This window comes from Lepisosteus platostomus, chromosome 9 (assembly GCF_059453375.1).
Source record: "Lepisosteus platostomus isolate fLepPlt1 chromosome 9, fLepPlt1.hap1, whole genome shotgun sequence".
Lineage (NCBI taxonomy): Eukaryota > Metazoa > Chordata > Actinopteri > Semionotiformes > Lepisosteidae > Lepisosteus > Lepisosteus platostomus.
In genome coordinates, this window is record NC_142619.1 from 5,496,414 (window position 1) to 5,512,189 (window position 15,776).

A 15,776-nucleotide genomic window follows, 5' to 3' on the forward strand; every position below is an offset into this window, starting at 1 on the left:
AAAAACAAACAATAAAACAGCCCTTCTGGTATCATACACTATGTACTGCAGTGTTGCCAACTTATTAAGCAGTTATACTGGGTACTTCCATTAAACTACATATCAAAGTAATAGAAGTAAGCGAATAAAATTATTTTTTTGTTAATACGAGGTATTTTAAATTCCAAAATTGACATAAAGGACTTAATCTCTTTTAGTTTCTGTTCTAAAAGGGAATGCCAGTGATCAACTGACAGGAATGTACAGCAAGTTGGTAATAAGCTCACGTATTTAAATTTGGAAGATGGTTAGCATTAGATGACCAAGAACAAGGTGATGTCAATTTCCTCTGACTGTAGAAGAGGGGCCTGAAATCATGTCAGGTGCATACTTCCTAATAGACAAAGCAAAGCTCCCTCAATGCAAACTCACTGAAACCAGGAAACAATCTTCCTTGGTCTCCTTTAACCTAACAGGTAGTCTTGTTGAAAATCCTTATAAATTTCAATGACCTCATCGCAGGATGCCCACTCTCGGTATTATCGCAATAATTCGGAGTTCCAGCAACTCAAATCATCCTCAGCCCTACGTAACCCTGGAGGGGTTTCCTTTCCAAAAAACAACTAATGATTTGAAAAACAGTTGTATTCTCAGAAGTTTCTTAAAAGTGAAAAAAAGAGTATAGGAAAGTGCTCCTCCACCACCAATGTGCAGGTCCACCTGCATTCTTACCAGTGAATTAACACTTTCAAATGGAAACTTTCATCCCAAAAAGATGAATAAATGTGTAATAATCCACACAGAAAAGCTTTGTAAGATCTTTCTTGATAGGGATAACGTTGCCCATATGGAAACTGGCAAATGGAAAGACACTCTGTTTCAGGTAATAACGGTTTGAGGGGCACAAGGCAAATCGATAGCATGCAAGTTCACATACTGTGATACCAGTCCTACCTCACAGTTGGATACAATGGGTATTTCCACCATTGGGCAGCAATAATAACAGTATCTTGTGTTTTACAAGTAAATTTTAATGGGCACACAATTATGTCATTCAGTGGGGAGTACCAAAAGGAACTGATGCTGGAGCTAGTTACACTTGTGATCTCAATCACCACTTATGGGGATTTCTTTATTTTTTTAGGCGGGGCAGGATCTTCACAGAATGACAGTGTGCTAAGTTTTGCCTCTCTCGTTGGCTGCTGTGGGGTGGCCCTGGATCCACTCTCCTACTGTAAACAAAGACTTTGCTCACCATTGACGTTTGTGGGCGAATAAACTTTTAAATCGACCCGTCTGAAGAGGCAAAGCCATTAAGATGTTTATTTAGCAGAAGACCAATCAATTAACTGCCTTTTAAACAATCGGGCTACGGTGACTCATGGAACTGTGGCATAAAGGCCTGCCAAATCAATTCAAGGCTGGTGCTTCCGTGGTTTATGTTGTGCTCTGTGACGTTCCGAGCAGAGTCAATAAAGGAACATATTTCTGTCACTTAGTTCCACAGTGAGTATTCCACTGATGAGTGAGTAGACCTTCCAAACTTTAACAGCTCCACCTTAACAGCTCCAAGGGTAAAGCACCTGAATCTGCTGTATCATAGTCGTATCTACAAGTGACGACTCATCATTTGAAAAGCACCTGTCCTGTTGCTTAAAAGTATATCGCTGAATGTGGTATGAGCCCTAAACTGCTTGATTTTCTTTATATTTTATATCTGATATCCACATCAGGAATTCCTAATCGTTTCTTAACATCTCAGCTCACAGCAGCAACTCCTATACATACTGCTCCTCAGGAATGAGGGAGGGCAGATGACGTCCACAATCTGTCCGTCCATCGGGTCATACAGTAGGTTATTCAAAGGCAAACGAAACAGGGTCCTGATGGGCCAGCTGGCACATCTCTCGCAGAAACCTGCAGGTACCCAGGAAGTCTCAAGGGTCAGGAGTTCCAAAGAGATCATGATGCTTTTCCAATCAACCCATTTAGGAATTTCAGGAATTTTGTGGCGCTTGGACTAAGCCATATGTTCTGGATATCAGTCCTAAAATATAATATTAACCGGAATAAAACATAGGTCCAGGTCTAAACTCCAGAACTAGAGAACTTCACTGTAATATTCAGGATGTACCCAATAAAACACTGAACAGGACATACTGTATGTACAGTGACATGCAAGATCTAACTTATGAATACCACCTGCATCTTTTGCAACTCTCTGCCTAAAACTTAATCTAACTTATTCTTAACTGAACATTTCAATTATTTCTGGGAATTTACCGTGCTTTGTGCGCATAAAATATTCATTGTCCAACCCACTGTATTGTCTTTTTGGTGAACTATTATTTTGTTTGTGAAATATCAAAACGCATAAATGCTAATGATCAAATTCTAAGTATTCTAAGTTCATTTCACCTCTGACGGCCACGACCACTCTAATCTCTCCGTCTGTTCTCAAAGCTGGTTTTCCGAACTCATACATCAGAAAGACTACCGAAACCAAACTTATCCTGCAGCTAGGATCACACCTTCCCTCTTATCTTAACGACAGACTACTATTCTACTAAATTTTCTCCATTCATTGGAAGTTTCATTTCACACCTTTCTACACCTATCCTGACTTCACACCTCTTGATTGGCCTCTCTTTCTGTCCCCTGCTCCCACCTCTAACCCCTCCTCCCACCTCTAACCCCTCCCTCCCAGCTTTTGTTCTCCCACTACATTACCTTTGCCTACTGCCTTGTCTCTCTCACACCTGAAGTGTTTTTTCTATTTTTTTTCAGCATGGAATAAACCTATTACTTGTTCCTTTGCAGCCTACGCATGCTGACGAAGCTACCCACCTGAACTACTAAATTCTAAGTACTATTAATTTCCTCTTTGACAATAACCCACACAATTCCTTCAAACGTGCAATGAAAAAAAGACAGCAAGAATATCTGATACCTTCAAGTTAACTTTAGTTAATCTGCATTTGATGTGACTCTAAAGGTCTTATCAAGCTCCACCCCTTTACTTTTTCATCTTATATTTCCGTTTTTGCTATACTGTACATAACATTAATTCTAATGTAAGGTAACAGGATTTATGGAATGGATCCATTGGAACCCTTGGATTCAGTGAACAGCTTCACAATGCTAATATAAAAGACTAATAAACCCTTTAAAAAAAAAAAAGATTGCAAGCATCACTGTTTGCCAGGAAGCCAAAGGAGCCCTGCTTGAGAAATCTCAGTCCTACTCCAGCAGAGTTCTGCCAATTGTGGCTGTCCCTCAGGAAATCTTGGTCACACTCGGCTGGCAACATGACTCAGAATCAGCGTGCAACCTGTTTTCAGAGCAAGTGCTTTAGTGGCTGAGCGGCCGCCTAAACTGAATTAAAATTTTTGTGAGGATTTGAGTTTACTTAAATATTATACACTTCAGCAGTTGATGTGCCACACCCTCTTTCGTCCCTTCTGTGAAAAGCGCTCTTACTCAGAGTGTTTTCCAATAAAAGAAGGTACAGTAAGTTATAAAAGCGGCTGTAACAGCTGCAGAAACACAGATGTCACATTTTCAGATTCTGCTCTACAGTATGTGGGCATTTTGCTTCCTTCCATCCCAGGAGGTATAAGGTACTTCATAAAAGCACGGCACGACTCCAGAAAATGATCTCTCCTTCGTTCAACCGAAGGAAATGGAGAAACGAGGGAAGACACGGCAGGCAATAAAGACAGACGAGATTCAACTTCACACCGGTTTTGTGAGGTAACTTCAAATTTACCGATAGGCATGAACACCGACAAAATAACAGATACCCTGGCAGAATTATATCTATTTGTGGTTTTACTGTAGCTGAGCGCTGAAGGCAAGGGTCATGAATTAGGCAGAAATTCAGGTCTGAACACTGAGGGAGGAGGGGGTTCCCTTACATAGCCACTGGATCCATGAAGTAAGCGAGGACCAAAAATCCCAGGAAACTGTACATGTGGACAACCTCCTCTGCATTCCTAAACAATTGCTCTCCTTGCCACACTGCTTATAACCCATCCCCTGCAAGTCTTTCAATTATCCCTTTTTTAAGGTCATGATAATAAAAGAAAGCTCCCCTCTCCTACTTATAACCTTCAAGAAAGGGGAGGAAACAAAAAACTTTTGAGGGTCAGTGGATATATTGTAGCAAATAAACCAGTAGCTAGTAAACACCTAGCAGAACTGGAATGAAACAAACCGAAATGGCTTTGCGGCACAACGCAATAGGGCTTACTAATATCACTCATTTTTTTCCCTTTAGGATGTGGATTCTGGCGGGGGCGGGGTAATAGTTTGAGTCAGCCTGCAGCAAAAGATCGCTCTCCTACTCAGGAGAGAGCCGAGATAACTTTGGCCACTTTCCACGTGCATTATCAAATATCAGCCTTGGCCAGCTTGTTCTCCCCTCTTACATCGGCAACAGCATGCCCTCTTCACTGACCACTGCTCCGCTTTCTGCTTTTCAAAGCTTTCTTCCAGTTCTCTAAACCGAACAGAACAGTCTCCACACTACATCCGTGTTGCAACAACCCCTTCTGCTAAGCGAGTAAAGAGGTTAATTTTTCAATGTCTCCAAAACGATGCTGGTATGAAGGAACATGAGGGGGGAAAAAAATCGGGCATAACTCTCAAGAAGGAAGAGATTGTAACCTATAACACTTGGCAGAGCTGACATTTTTATGTGGGATCAATATCAGTCATGTGTACACCAACTCCGTGGTAGCGTTGAACTCTGATACTGCATTAGCCATACCCCGATCAATAACTATTCATTTTATTACAGTGACAAGGAATCAATTCCGGTTCCACTGTACCTACCAAAGGGAAGACAAGGGTATTATTTATACCTGTGCATGCTTGCCAATGTGGGAAATCTTTGCTATAATTAAGTCCAACACCATTAATTAGAACTTTTTGCGCTATACTTATGGTTCTCTGCTGCAATCGCCTGTTTTTTTTTGTTAGGTGTTTAAAAAGAAATAGATTACAATTTTACAGAGCTGCTGACTATTTTTGTGCTGTTTCTTATAGAAGCTGACATTGCTCAAATCAGACAGATAGCAGAAAAACACTGGAAGTATTTATATACAGTTTTACTCCTTACCTGCATGTGTCAAGGAGCTGTGGGCATAAACTAACAATTACATACAGTAATTGCTTATGAGGAGATGTCAATGAAGTAGAAAATAGTAACAAAAAACACAAATGCTATACTTAAGACATCTGCTGCAGTATGCAAACTTGAACACATCTTTAAAAAGAGCTTATATTCTCAATGGTTTCATTAAAAACTGTGCAAACTACTTGTGCTATACATTCCCTTTTCTATACATTTTAATACAGTATTTAACAAAATAAAAACACACACACAAACTTATGGTTCATGTTGCTAGGTTTCTTGTTTTTCTTACAAGATATATTTTTTACTTTAAACTCGATAAACATCACTGTTGTGTAATTAACTTTTTTTTAAATAAGGAAAAACTCCCCCCCCAAAGAATACTGTTTTTCATAAAATCTTCAGCAAACGGCTCCGTTACAACACTTTTTTTCAAGCCTCAGAATGTCGATCTTTTGTTTCAGTGTGAATAAATACATCCGTTGGGCTCTCTTTTAAATCGTAATCATGCACATTTTTCTGTCCTGCAATAAGGTAAACACAATTAGAAATGCTGTACTTTAAGGAAAAACAGATTTTTCATGACGTTTTATAGGAAAAAGGGTAAAACACAGCCTAAAAATAAAAAATAGACTGTAAAAACAGTCTCCTTAAGAAAGTCATTATAGTGTTTTCTTATGCTGGGAGTAAATTATGGAGTCTACTGTACTCTGTAACTGGCTACAGTTCATACTGCTGCAAAAGGCGAATTTGTTGTGTACACTACGTAATGTATGTTTAGCAAGACTGCATTGGCAAACCTGTGCTTTACAATAATCATAAAATGTTATTAATCTAAGAACTGAGGATAAATACACTCTGAATTAACATGATTGGGACAAGAGTTTAATGGGACTTTCCCTTGCTTTGAATACACACTGCTTCTTACCCAAACTGCAAAAACCTGGAATTTCATGATGTCATTCACTTGGATGTCATTTTTCTCAGACGCTATTGAGAAATTGCACCCAATGGGAACAAATAAAAAACAGTTTGAGAAACGGGCAGCAAGTGATTGATGCCGGCTACCTACCACTCCAAAAACAAACACTGTTTGAAGAAGAAAATGAAAGAGATACAAATGTCTCTTGGCATCTCAGATGTTGGAAAACATAAGCTTAGCTAATTTTAATACCCCTGTGGCTTAAGTGAAAAATGCTGCAATTCCGAAAAAACTAAGGATTACACATGTACACAAACCAGAGGAGCTTATTTTTGCAGTGACAAAAACTTTCAAATTTAAAGATTTTAATACAGTACAGCTAAAATGCATCATCTGAAATGATGGATTATGATCTATTTGGCAATAGCGGGCCAACGTTTAGTGCCTCAATTCTTGAACTGACTGCGTTCTTTTCAACAGTACCGCTGAGCTCACAGAGCCAGTGATGAATATTACATGAGCAGGGCTCTTGACATACTGCAACGGTATAGATATCCCTAGACATGCCCACTGACACTGAAGTGGTACAAGAGATTAAAATGAGTGAAAGCTAATATTCCCACTGCCCTCTTGTCACACTGGCCAAAGAGGTAAAATTCAACATGTTCTGAAGTTTCTAATCCCTACCAACACTTTAAGCACCTTTATTGTTGGACTGTGCTTTGCTAGAAAGGCCTCAGTTGTTTCCATAGAGACTGCAATAATACACCAGGCCTGTTTGTTGCAAATCTACATAAAGAACAAATGCAACTGGCAGCGCAACAGACATTTCTGGAAGAAAATCTTCACAAATACAAGTGTTAGCTTTTACAGCTTTCTTTAACTCACCCCTCCCACCCCTTATCTAAAGGGCTTTAATACCTTATATTAATCCCGGTAAGAGGCTCTATTTTATTTTAAATAAAAACAAGTTCTTTTGAGAGTAAACCAATCAGAACGAAAGTTTGGTCATTCATTTCCATCCCTGGGCACTGTGGAAACCAGGCTTTGCACTGGATTAAACTCAAATGAGGAAGTAAAGGAGAGAGAATCCATCGTTTCTTTTAAATGCTATTTAATCAGTGAAAGCGTACCTTCACTTGGGTCTTTTAACGGCGATGCGTTACATACTGCACATAACATCGGATTGATTCCCATTAATCATACTCCCCATGAACCAAAAGGTTTTAAGGTTTTTGTTGTTTATGAATTAGAGTTAACACCCTTGCGTTAAAAAAAAAAATAAAGGAGGTAAATGTAGAAAGTTTATTTTTTTGGTGGAAACAAAAGAATACACCAACTAAAAAGGAAAATGGAAATCCAGTAGGTTCAAATACAATATTTCAGACTAAAATGCAAATATCTAACAAGGGTAACCAAATTCTCAAATGCAAAATTTAGGCTCGTCCTTAAACACACTATATGAATAAAACACTGGTCTACTAGTTTTTATTCCAAGAAGTAAGCTAATTGATCTGTTAATGTCTTTAAACTTTTATTTACCTTGTTTCTACCCGAGAGTCAAATACTCAGCTTCAAGGGTGCCGTTCCCTGCAACTTCAAAACACACAATTTTATTCAAGCACCTCGCTGGCTGTTATTTCTGACTAAACTGCTTGTATTAAGGTAGTTCATCAGCTGATGATGAACAGACACAGGCAGGAGTGACACTGTATCAGACACTCCCTCAATGAGTGTGTTAGTTTTTGCTTCTGCAATGGTCCAATTCTTAAATAAATATAAATTAAATTTAGCACACCAATTTTTTTAGACAACCTGGATAGCTGAAAGTATTCATCATCTTTGCATCTGCGCTGCCAAGTGTTATAGGTTACAAGTATTCATAATCATTAACTATCAAGTATAAAATCTTGCCATATTTGATTTCTGCTAAAAGGACAATATAAGACCAAAAGAATGGCATTCAATACGCCTAAAAAAAAAGTAACTCATGGCCCGCTGATAAACTTTTATCCAACATTTTTATTTCAATTTCTCTATTTATTCATACAATATAAACAATGGATTCTAATGTGTGTGTGCTTACAAGCCTTAAACAGTCACATCTGTTTAGACATTTTTTTTTAAGACCACACAAGCTATTTTTTATGCCACCACTTTAGGCTGCGTTAGGGTTTAGCTTTTGTGAAAAAAAAAAACATACATTAAAATGGGCGACTTAAGCTATGCCTGGAAAAAAAAAAGTCATCTTTTCCCCTTCTGTATCTGTAAACAGCGAAATGTTTTTGCTGCATTTGTTTCAAGAGATGATGCTATGTTTAAGATCAGTCTGAACAAACCAACACTTCTGCAAACAAAAACTCATGACATGAGGTGAAATCTTTCATTTTGTGTTTGTGTCACACAGAAATAAGCACACCCTTCCCGACACATATTTTACAAACCCGGTCTGGGATTTTTTAAATGAAATGTTGGTCCTGGATGAAGGCCACACTGAACTCTCTGTTCACCCCATACTCAGACCAAAATTGAAACACAAACAGCGACATGTTCCCTTGCCTCCAGGACAATGTCTAAACACATAAAAACATAAGGTCAGACCACAACAAAGGCCAACAATATGCAACCCATAACAGAAACCAGACAGACTAACAGACACACACTCTAATTCTCAGAACTTGCCAGACAATTTCAGATGCTCATACGGGCTTGAAAAACTCTACTTGCCCATCACAGACAACTGCCCGTTTTCCCACACCCACCACATTAAAAAAATACAACCAAAGAAGACAAGTCAAATCGGTCCATCTTGTTTAGCTCCTAGCAAATTCCGAGCACCTTAGCATTTTTCTTGTCTTAAGGTTTCACATACATTAGGATTCGCAGTGGTTAACAGTGGTGAAGTACTGTAGCTTGTGCCTGAACTTCACACAAGTTTGTGCACAGGGGACCTTTTCATACTGCAGGGCTATAGTTTGAGTGCCAGCAGGTGTACCAATCTGCAGCGTGATGTTGCATGATCCGATTTGATTGGTTAGTTAGACTTTACACGTTGGCGGGAGCTTTAGAAAAACTACTTTTGATTCAGGACAATCCACTCCTGGTGGATTGGTCGATAAAGAGTTAGAAAAAATTGTTTTTGATGGGGGAAAAAAACAACAACCTTTAGGCTATGGTTAAGACTGACTTTCTTCCAGAAAACCACATTGAATATAAAGGCCATTTAAGATCTATAACAATGACAATTTAGAGGATCAAAATCTGTTCGGCCACTGCACTAAACTCTAATTTCCTATGCTGGCTCTACATAAGAAAAAATCTAAACAGTTTTGTGATTCTGACATTCATAAAACAAGTACATACAGTATCAAGCTTATAATACTGTAGACTACATTTTTTTTTAATTACCGACCCTGTGCTCAGTGCACTGAAGTAAATTTTCAAAAATGTCCTGCTAAAACCATCCTTTTTCATTGCTTATGGGAAAATGGAAATGCAGCACATTGTAAAAGAAACCAATCGTAAAAACATACAGAAAACAAAACTATAAAAATGACAACTTGTATCACAAGAATAATTAACTTTCAATAATAACGCTCATACGAGGAATTCAATAGAACATCATGGTTTGTCAGTCTGTCATTAAAATCCCACAGTCTTAAACCATACAAAGATGAACAAAAGAAAATGCATTTTATTCTCTGTATTTTTTTATGACTTAGTATACTAAAATTATCCAATTGTTAATGTATCGCATCCACTCTCTAAACTAAGAAAACTACATCAAGTAGTGGCAGGGATGGCTTTGAAGAAACAGACCAGAGAATTAAATGCAGAGCAACCGTACAGACTTTTGTCTTCAAGTAAAAACATAGCATGTAGCGGCAGGGTTTTTAGTCTCCCTGTATATTCCTATGGGGTTTGAGAAAGCTACATCATTATAATTTCTTGGTAACTTAAGGCTTTCAGGGAAGTTCTAGCCAGAAAACCACAATGTTTTATAATGGGAGTTCAGACCTCTTAATTGTAAATTCATGTCAAACAATTAGAACTTCAGTGGCTTCATGGATACTAACTGGCACTGCTGCATACACTACAAAATAATTTTCTTATTATTCATTTTCTTCTAAGCCCCATCTTAACGTTGCCAAAGATACACACACTGAACACAACGTCTGCAAAAGCACTGCTATACTTTTCTGTGAGTGGAAACCAAACTTCACAAGACTTTGGTTTTTTATGCCTTTTCCACGGTCTAATAATTCCAGGTTCCCCGGCAGAGGAGATGTGAAGCTCTTGGGTGTGGAAAGGATAGGTCCTTGTGCAAGAGTTCAGTTACACAGAACCTGTCAGGAAAATGTACACAATTCTCCAATGTACAGACAATATCCACAGACGCGACAATTTGAAGAATTTGCATACTGAATAGAATCATTCTATGTACAGCTAAATTATTATTTTCGTACTTGGTTTATTTTACATTTAGTTAAGCTACAATAACCTTATCCCTATTTTTATAACTTGTCATTTTTACATTTTTCATCAGATTACTATACTGTGAAAACAGCTTTCAAAACCATGTCAGTTCAATGTTAATATGACACGTACAATGTTCTCATTTGTGCACAATACATGCAACAACTTCTCCAAAAGAAACTTTTTTTTTATATGCACCTAAGCTAGCTTCTCTTGCTTCACATACTCCGTGAAAGTGCAGTTTGCCAAAGCGTTCTGTTTGAAGAGGACACTAATAAAAAGTCTCAACACTGAGCTCTCTTTCTTCGGTCAGGCTGCTTAGTGTAGGCAATCTGTCTAAAACCTTTTAAATACTTCCATTTATCACTATCTGGCGAGCTAACAGTCACGGACATCAGCATTAATCTCTCCAGGTACACAGAGGCGAAACATCCACTGAGACTGCTAGTGCTTCATGCCTGTTGCATCACAGCCTGACACTTAAAATGCACCTATTGTTCACAGAAGATCAGTCTGTCTGCACTATCTGCCCTTTTGGCCTCAGACATTTAAAGCTCCCATTTTCTTAGATTGGTTGATAAAATCGCTTCAATAAATACTGCGAAAGAGAGTGTGCATGTCTGTAGTATACCATGCCGGAAAAAAAAACAACCAACACTTTATCCTCAACTTGAAAAAAGTGAATAGCGGGGGATCTTTTTAAGTCCTATACTACATTTCTCAGCAGGCTTACAGTACCTCAACAGCAGGCCCCCATGATGATGCAGCCAGTGAGATTTGTACAAATGACACAAAAGGGTCATTTAACTGTTTTTAGTTACAGTAACAGATTTCTGTCTGCTGTTGCTGCAGAAAAACCGACACCATATAATACTGACTCACGAATGTTGCTTCCACTATCGCAGCGTTCTCCAATCTGTTTGCCCTCCCATGTACCATAAAACAGCACGCTGTGCTTCTCAGTTTTCTGTTCTTGCCTGTCTTTTTTGCACCTTCATCCGGAAGAGATTTTTTTTTTTTTAAGTTAAGCAAAGATGATTATATTATTGTCTGATTAACTGGGTCTCAATTTATTACCTACAGGCCAGTAAACGGCTTAAAAGCAAAACCGAAACACTAAGTGCCATTAAAAAGAATGACTCTCTCTATCGTTACAGCCCGAGGAGGGTCAGCTTTGGACAGAACAGCTTTACAGCCGTATCATAGCAACCGGGGGATGACAGATCTCAGGAGGAACACAAAAAGCCCTCAGTCAGTTAAAAGAGCAGGCCCTCTTCAAACAAACGGAAAGGACAATTTTCATTTAATCATGCACGACGAACTCCAGGTCCATTCACAGATCCCTTCTTACTAAGAAAACCATAAAAACTTTAAGAGCAGTTTTGGTTTTCTTAGTGCTGCATCACACCATTTTTCTGTACACCTGAACGAATTCAGGACATGGATACTCATGCAATTAACATATGTTAAGTTTATTTTTCCACCCAAGAAGGCGCTATAAATGCAAACTCGTTATACCCAGCATCAAAAGAAACCCGTCACATGTAACTGCAAAACATCGTCATCGGGAAGGTGAAAATCATTAATTCCTCTCTGCGTTTTTCTGGATTGTCACCTGGCTTGACATTTAACGGGTTAAATCAATCAACCACCTGTGCCCAACCAACTCCATCACTGATGAGCTGATTTAGTGTTTAAGCAACTTGAGTCCCACCCATTGGATTTGATCCAATTGATAATGACATTTAATCAATATCCCAAGTCAGTAAATTTCATCTGGAAATGTAAATGTCTTGCAATGCCAAATTAATTCAAACAAAACTGCTAAGAAACTGGGCAGCTGCAATATATGAACAAAGACTTTGTATGGTGAAGGCTGGGAAAAAAAGACCATTCTCTCATGTTGCTGGGTTCTGCAGGGGCTGTGCATCTCAAGTCTTCACCTAGGTCCACCTATAAATGGTGCCACTCTTCAGTTTGTTACGCTACACTCCTGGTTAAATATTACTAAAAATAAATAAATGATTTCATTGACTAATGCAATCCCTATGCGCTTGAGAAGACCAGCAAAAAAAAAAAAGAAGCTTGGAACTCATGCCAAGGGGTTTTGACCAAAAAAAAAAAAGACTTGATTAAGTAGACATTGGATATTGATCTCCCCAGATTAAAACCAGGATGTTGCTCTGAGACAACAGAGACTTGTTTTCAGACTGCTGGGTTTAAGCCACGCATATCCAACGTGGCAGCACGCCAGCAATCCAACCGGATTGATGGCAGAATGGGCAAGCCCAGCGATAGCCTGTGGAAAAATAAAGGCCCAGTAAAAAAAAAAAAGACATAAAAGAACCTATCATGTACTGTCCTTATCACTGTCCTTCATCGTTTCACCTGTCCAAATTCTGAGAAAGGGTGGAGCATCCCAGACCTCACCTTGAAGTGGAACGGCTTATGTGTTTTGTCTTTATTACACACATCGACACAGGCTTCTTTTTTTTTCCGTGCATTGAGAAAAAAAAATGTTTGATGATTTTGCCAACATACCCCTCGGTTCATTTCAGATTGCGCGAGTTAAGAGTTAATGCTATACGGCTTTTCATCACTGAAGGTGATGAAATTCATGACGGCTGGTCACTGATCTTATTTTAACTGTGAACGTTCGTTAAAATCAAACGTCTACTGGTCTGATTTTTTTCATTCTTTCCGATGAGGACAGCAGGTGCATTTTCTTGCTGTTTTTAATTAAATGAAAAATGAAATATCAGATGGCTCATCTCTGGTGTGTATTAATTCTTGGGCTTGACTCTGCTGGAGTGCCTGCTTCTCCATTCCTGTGTATACTGTACATATGATGCTGGCTGCATCTCACACTACCACTGCAAAGACAAGAGGTATGCTGGTCTGTGCTTTATAGACCTTGTCCCTTATGGTGGCCACATTCCATTTAGCATGTGAATCTTGGATATAAACACCACCTTGAAAATACTTTCACTTTCCAGAGGCACAGCAAAACAAATGAAATAAAGATCAACTGAGAGCATCTAATTCATGTCACGGAGTGGATGTAACATTGTTGGCTAACTCAAGCGCTTGTCTGGCCACATTTGTAGCTACCCCAAGAAAAATGGTGAGGAAGTAACTTTATACTTTTTAGCTTAAATATTTGGTTTTCACTTCTTCACAAAAACCGTAACATGGCAATTAATCGAGTTAATAAAAACTGGAAAACTAATAAGAAATCATCATTCCTTGCAAATATATATCACTTTAATCCAAAAGGACCTACTGTACATACTTTACACATGGCAAGGGTCATACTTTGTCAATCTGAGTTGAAAGGTGGCAGCCAATATACATACAAAAAATCCACTTCACCAAATGAATTGAGTGGAATTTAGCCAGGACACGGCACTTAACAACCCTACTCCTAAGATAAGTACAATGAGAGCTTTAGTGACCAAGTAATTAAACCTCGGTTTAATGAGGTTAAAAGACATTTTGCAAGTTCTGAAACTGCTACAGCAAAGCATTCATGGTCACTATACTGGATCATTCGTTTTTGAAACTGTGGTCCAGAGAAAACTGCGCTCAAGAGAAAACAGGGCTCAGGGTACAGACGTGGGGTGCTTTCTGTGTGGAGTTTGCATGTTTCCCCCTGTTAATGTGGGTTTCCACCCATAGCCCTAAAACATACTGGTGGGTTAATCTGCATCTAAGAACACTGGCTCTGCTGTGAGTGTGTCTTTACTGTGTCTGCTTGTCTGCTCTATGATGGACTGGTGTCCCATCCAGGGTGTTCCCTTGCTTGTGCCTGTTGCTTGCCGGGATAGGCAACCCTGAATTGGAAGAAGAAGTTAGAAAATAGATTAATGGACAGTTATTTGAGAGATTTCAACACGTACTGGTCAACACAATGCTACATACAGTACCATTCATAATATTTATTTCTACAGTCGTCTGAAGTCATGATAGAACAATCCCTTATTCATTTCCTCCGAAAACCCAAGCAATCAATCTTAATCAATCTGTTCAGTCTTCAACATCTTCAAAAAAACAAAGGAAAGAAGTGGAACACTGGTTTTGACAGAATTATTGTTTGCTGTTTAAATGCTCATAAAACTCAAAAGCACAGTGAAATCTCACTGGAGGAGACACTAAAGTTTTGTCGAAATCCGCATATGGTGAACACATTGCAAACAAGACAGTTACACTGGAAATTAAGTGGAAAAAAAATCTATAAGACTTCTGCTTCTCTAAACCATGGTCTACACGCATTGACAATATCTACTCAAACATTTAGATCAAGGATGTGGTTTTTACTAATTGTTGAAATAATAACCAATTCACATGGTTTAAAAGCTGTGCTCCAATTTCTGACTTGTGGTATTAGGGGCCTGCTTGGAGCAAAGCCTTCAAAGTCTTCAAAACAGAAGATGACCACTTGATAGTGAGTAGAAAAGGAAGGTGTTAAATAAGAGTAAAATTTCAAGCAACTTTTACGGCAACTGCATTCTAGGGGTTTAAAACCCCTTGCAAGAGATTTAAGTTAGAGAAACATCAGCAATGCTTATCAAAAAGTAGAGGTAAGGGCTCCTAACAGGTGGAATACACTGTTTATTCCTTCGATTCCCCCCGAGACGTCTGTTGAGCTTTAAATATAGTTGGATACCAGAATTAAAGGGGGTAACAGTGGAATTTGACAATACCCCATCCAAGTTGGAATAACGTACCCTCAATCCATTCAGTGCTAAATTGGGATACTTTCAAAGTGGGATATTCTCCTGCCTCAGGAGCTGCGAGGCCTGAAAAGGGACTTAGTTTATCTGCAAGACTGCAAAAATACACAAAGCCGATTTTGCCAAACATAGTTACACAATAGGGGTTACCGTATATTAGGGGCAGAACGCTGGTACAAAATATAGCACAGGGAGCAAGGGGTAAGAATGAAAATGACTTGAGAACCTTCTCTGGCTGCAGAAACACCCATTGAAGGAGGCGCTGGGATTTTTAAAAAGAGGAGCTTAGTTCTTCAGGTGAAAGCTTGCGCCGATGAGGTTTGATGTCTGTAACGAGAAACTAGATGACACTCATCTGCTTTCACTCTCCTTGCCTTGCAAGGTCGCAAAAAAAAACATATCTGAGTTAACTGGGACAAGGATAACCTTGAATTGACTGGGATGTCAATAGATGTGAAATTCACAAGTGGATTAGAAAACAAAGAACAAATGGCTCATATTCCCTTCGTAGCCCAATAGAGAAAAGATC

At 38.8% G+C, this 15,776-nt stretch overlaps 1 protein-coding gene across 1 annotated transcript in view; it reads right to left on the minus strand.

Annotated features, from left to right (window-relative positions):
- atxn10 (ataxin 10) overlaps nucleotides 1–15,776 on the minus strand; it is a 96,457-nt gene that overhangs the window by 3,247 nt on the left and 77,434 nt on the right. The gene's annotated exons all lie outside the window — the stretch shown is intronic.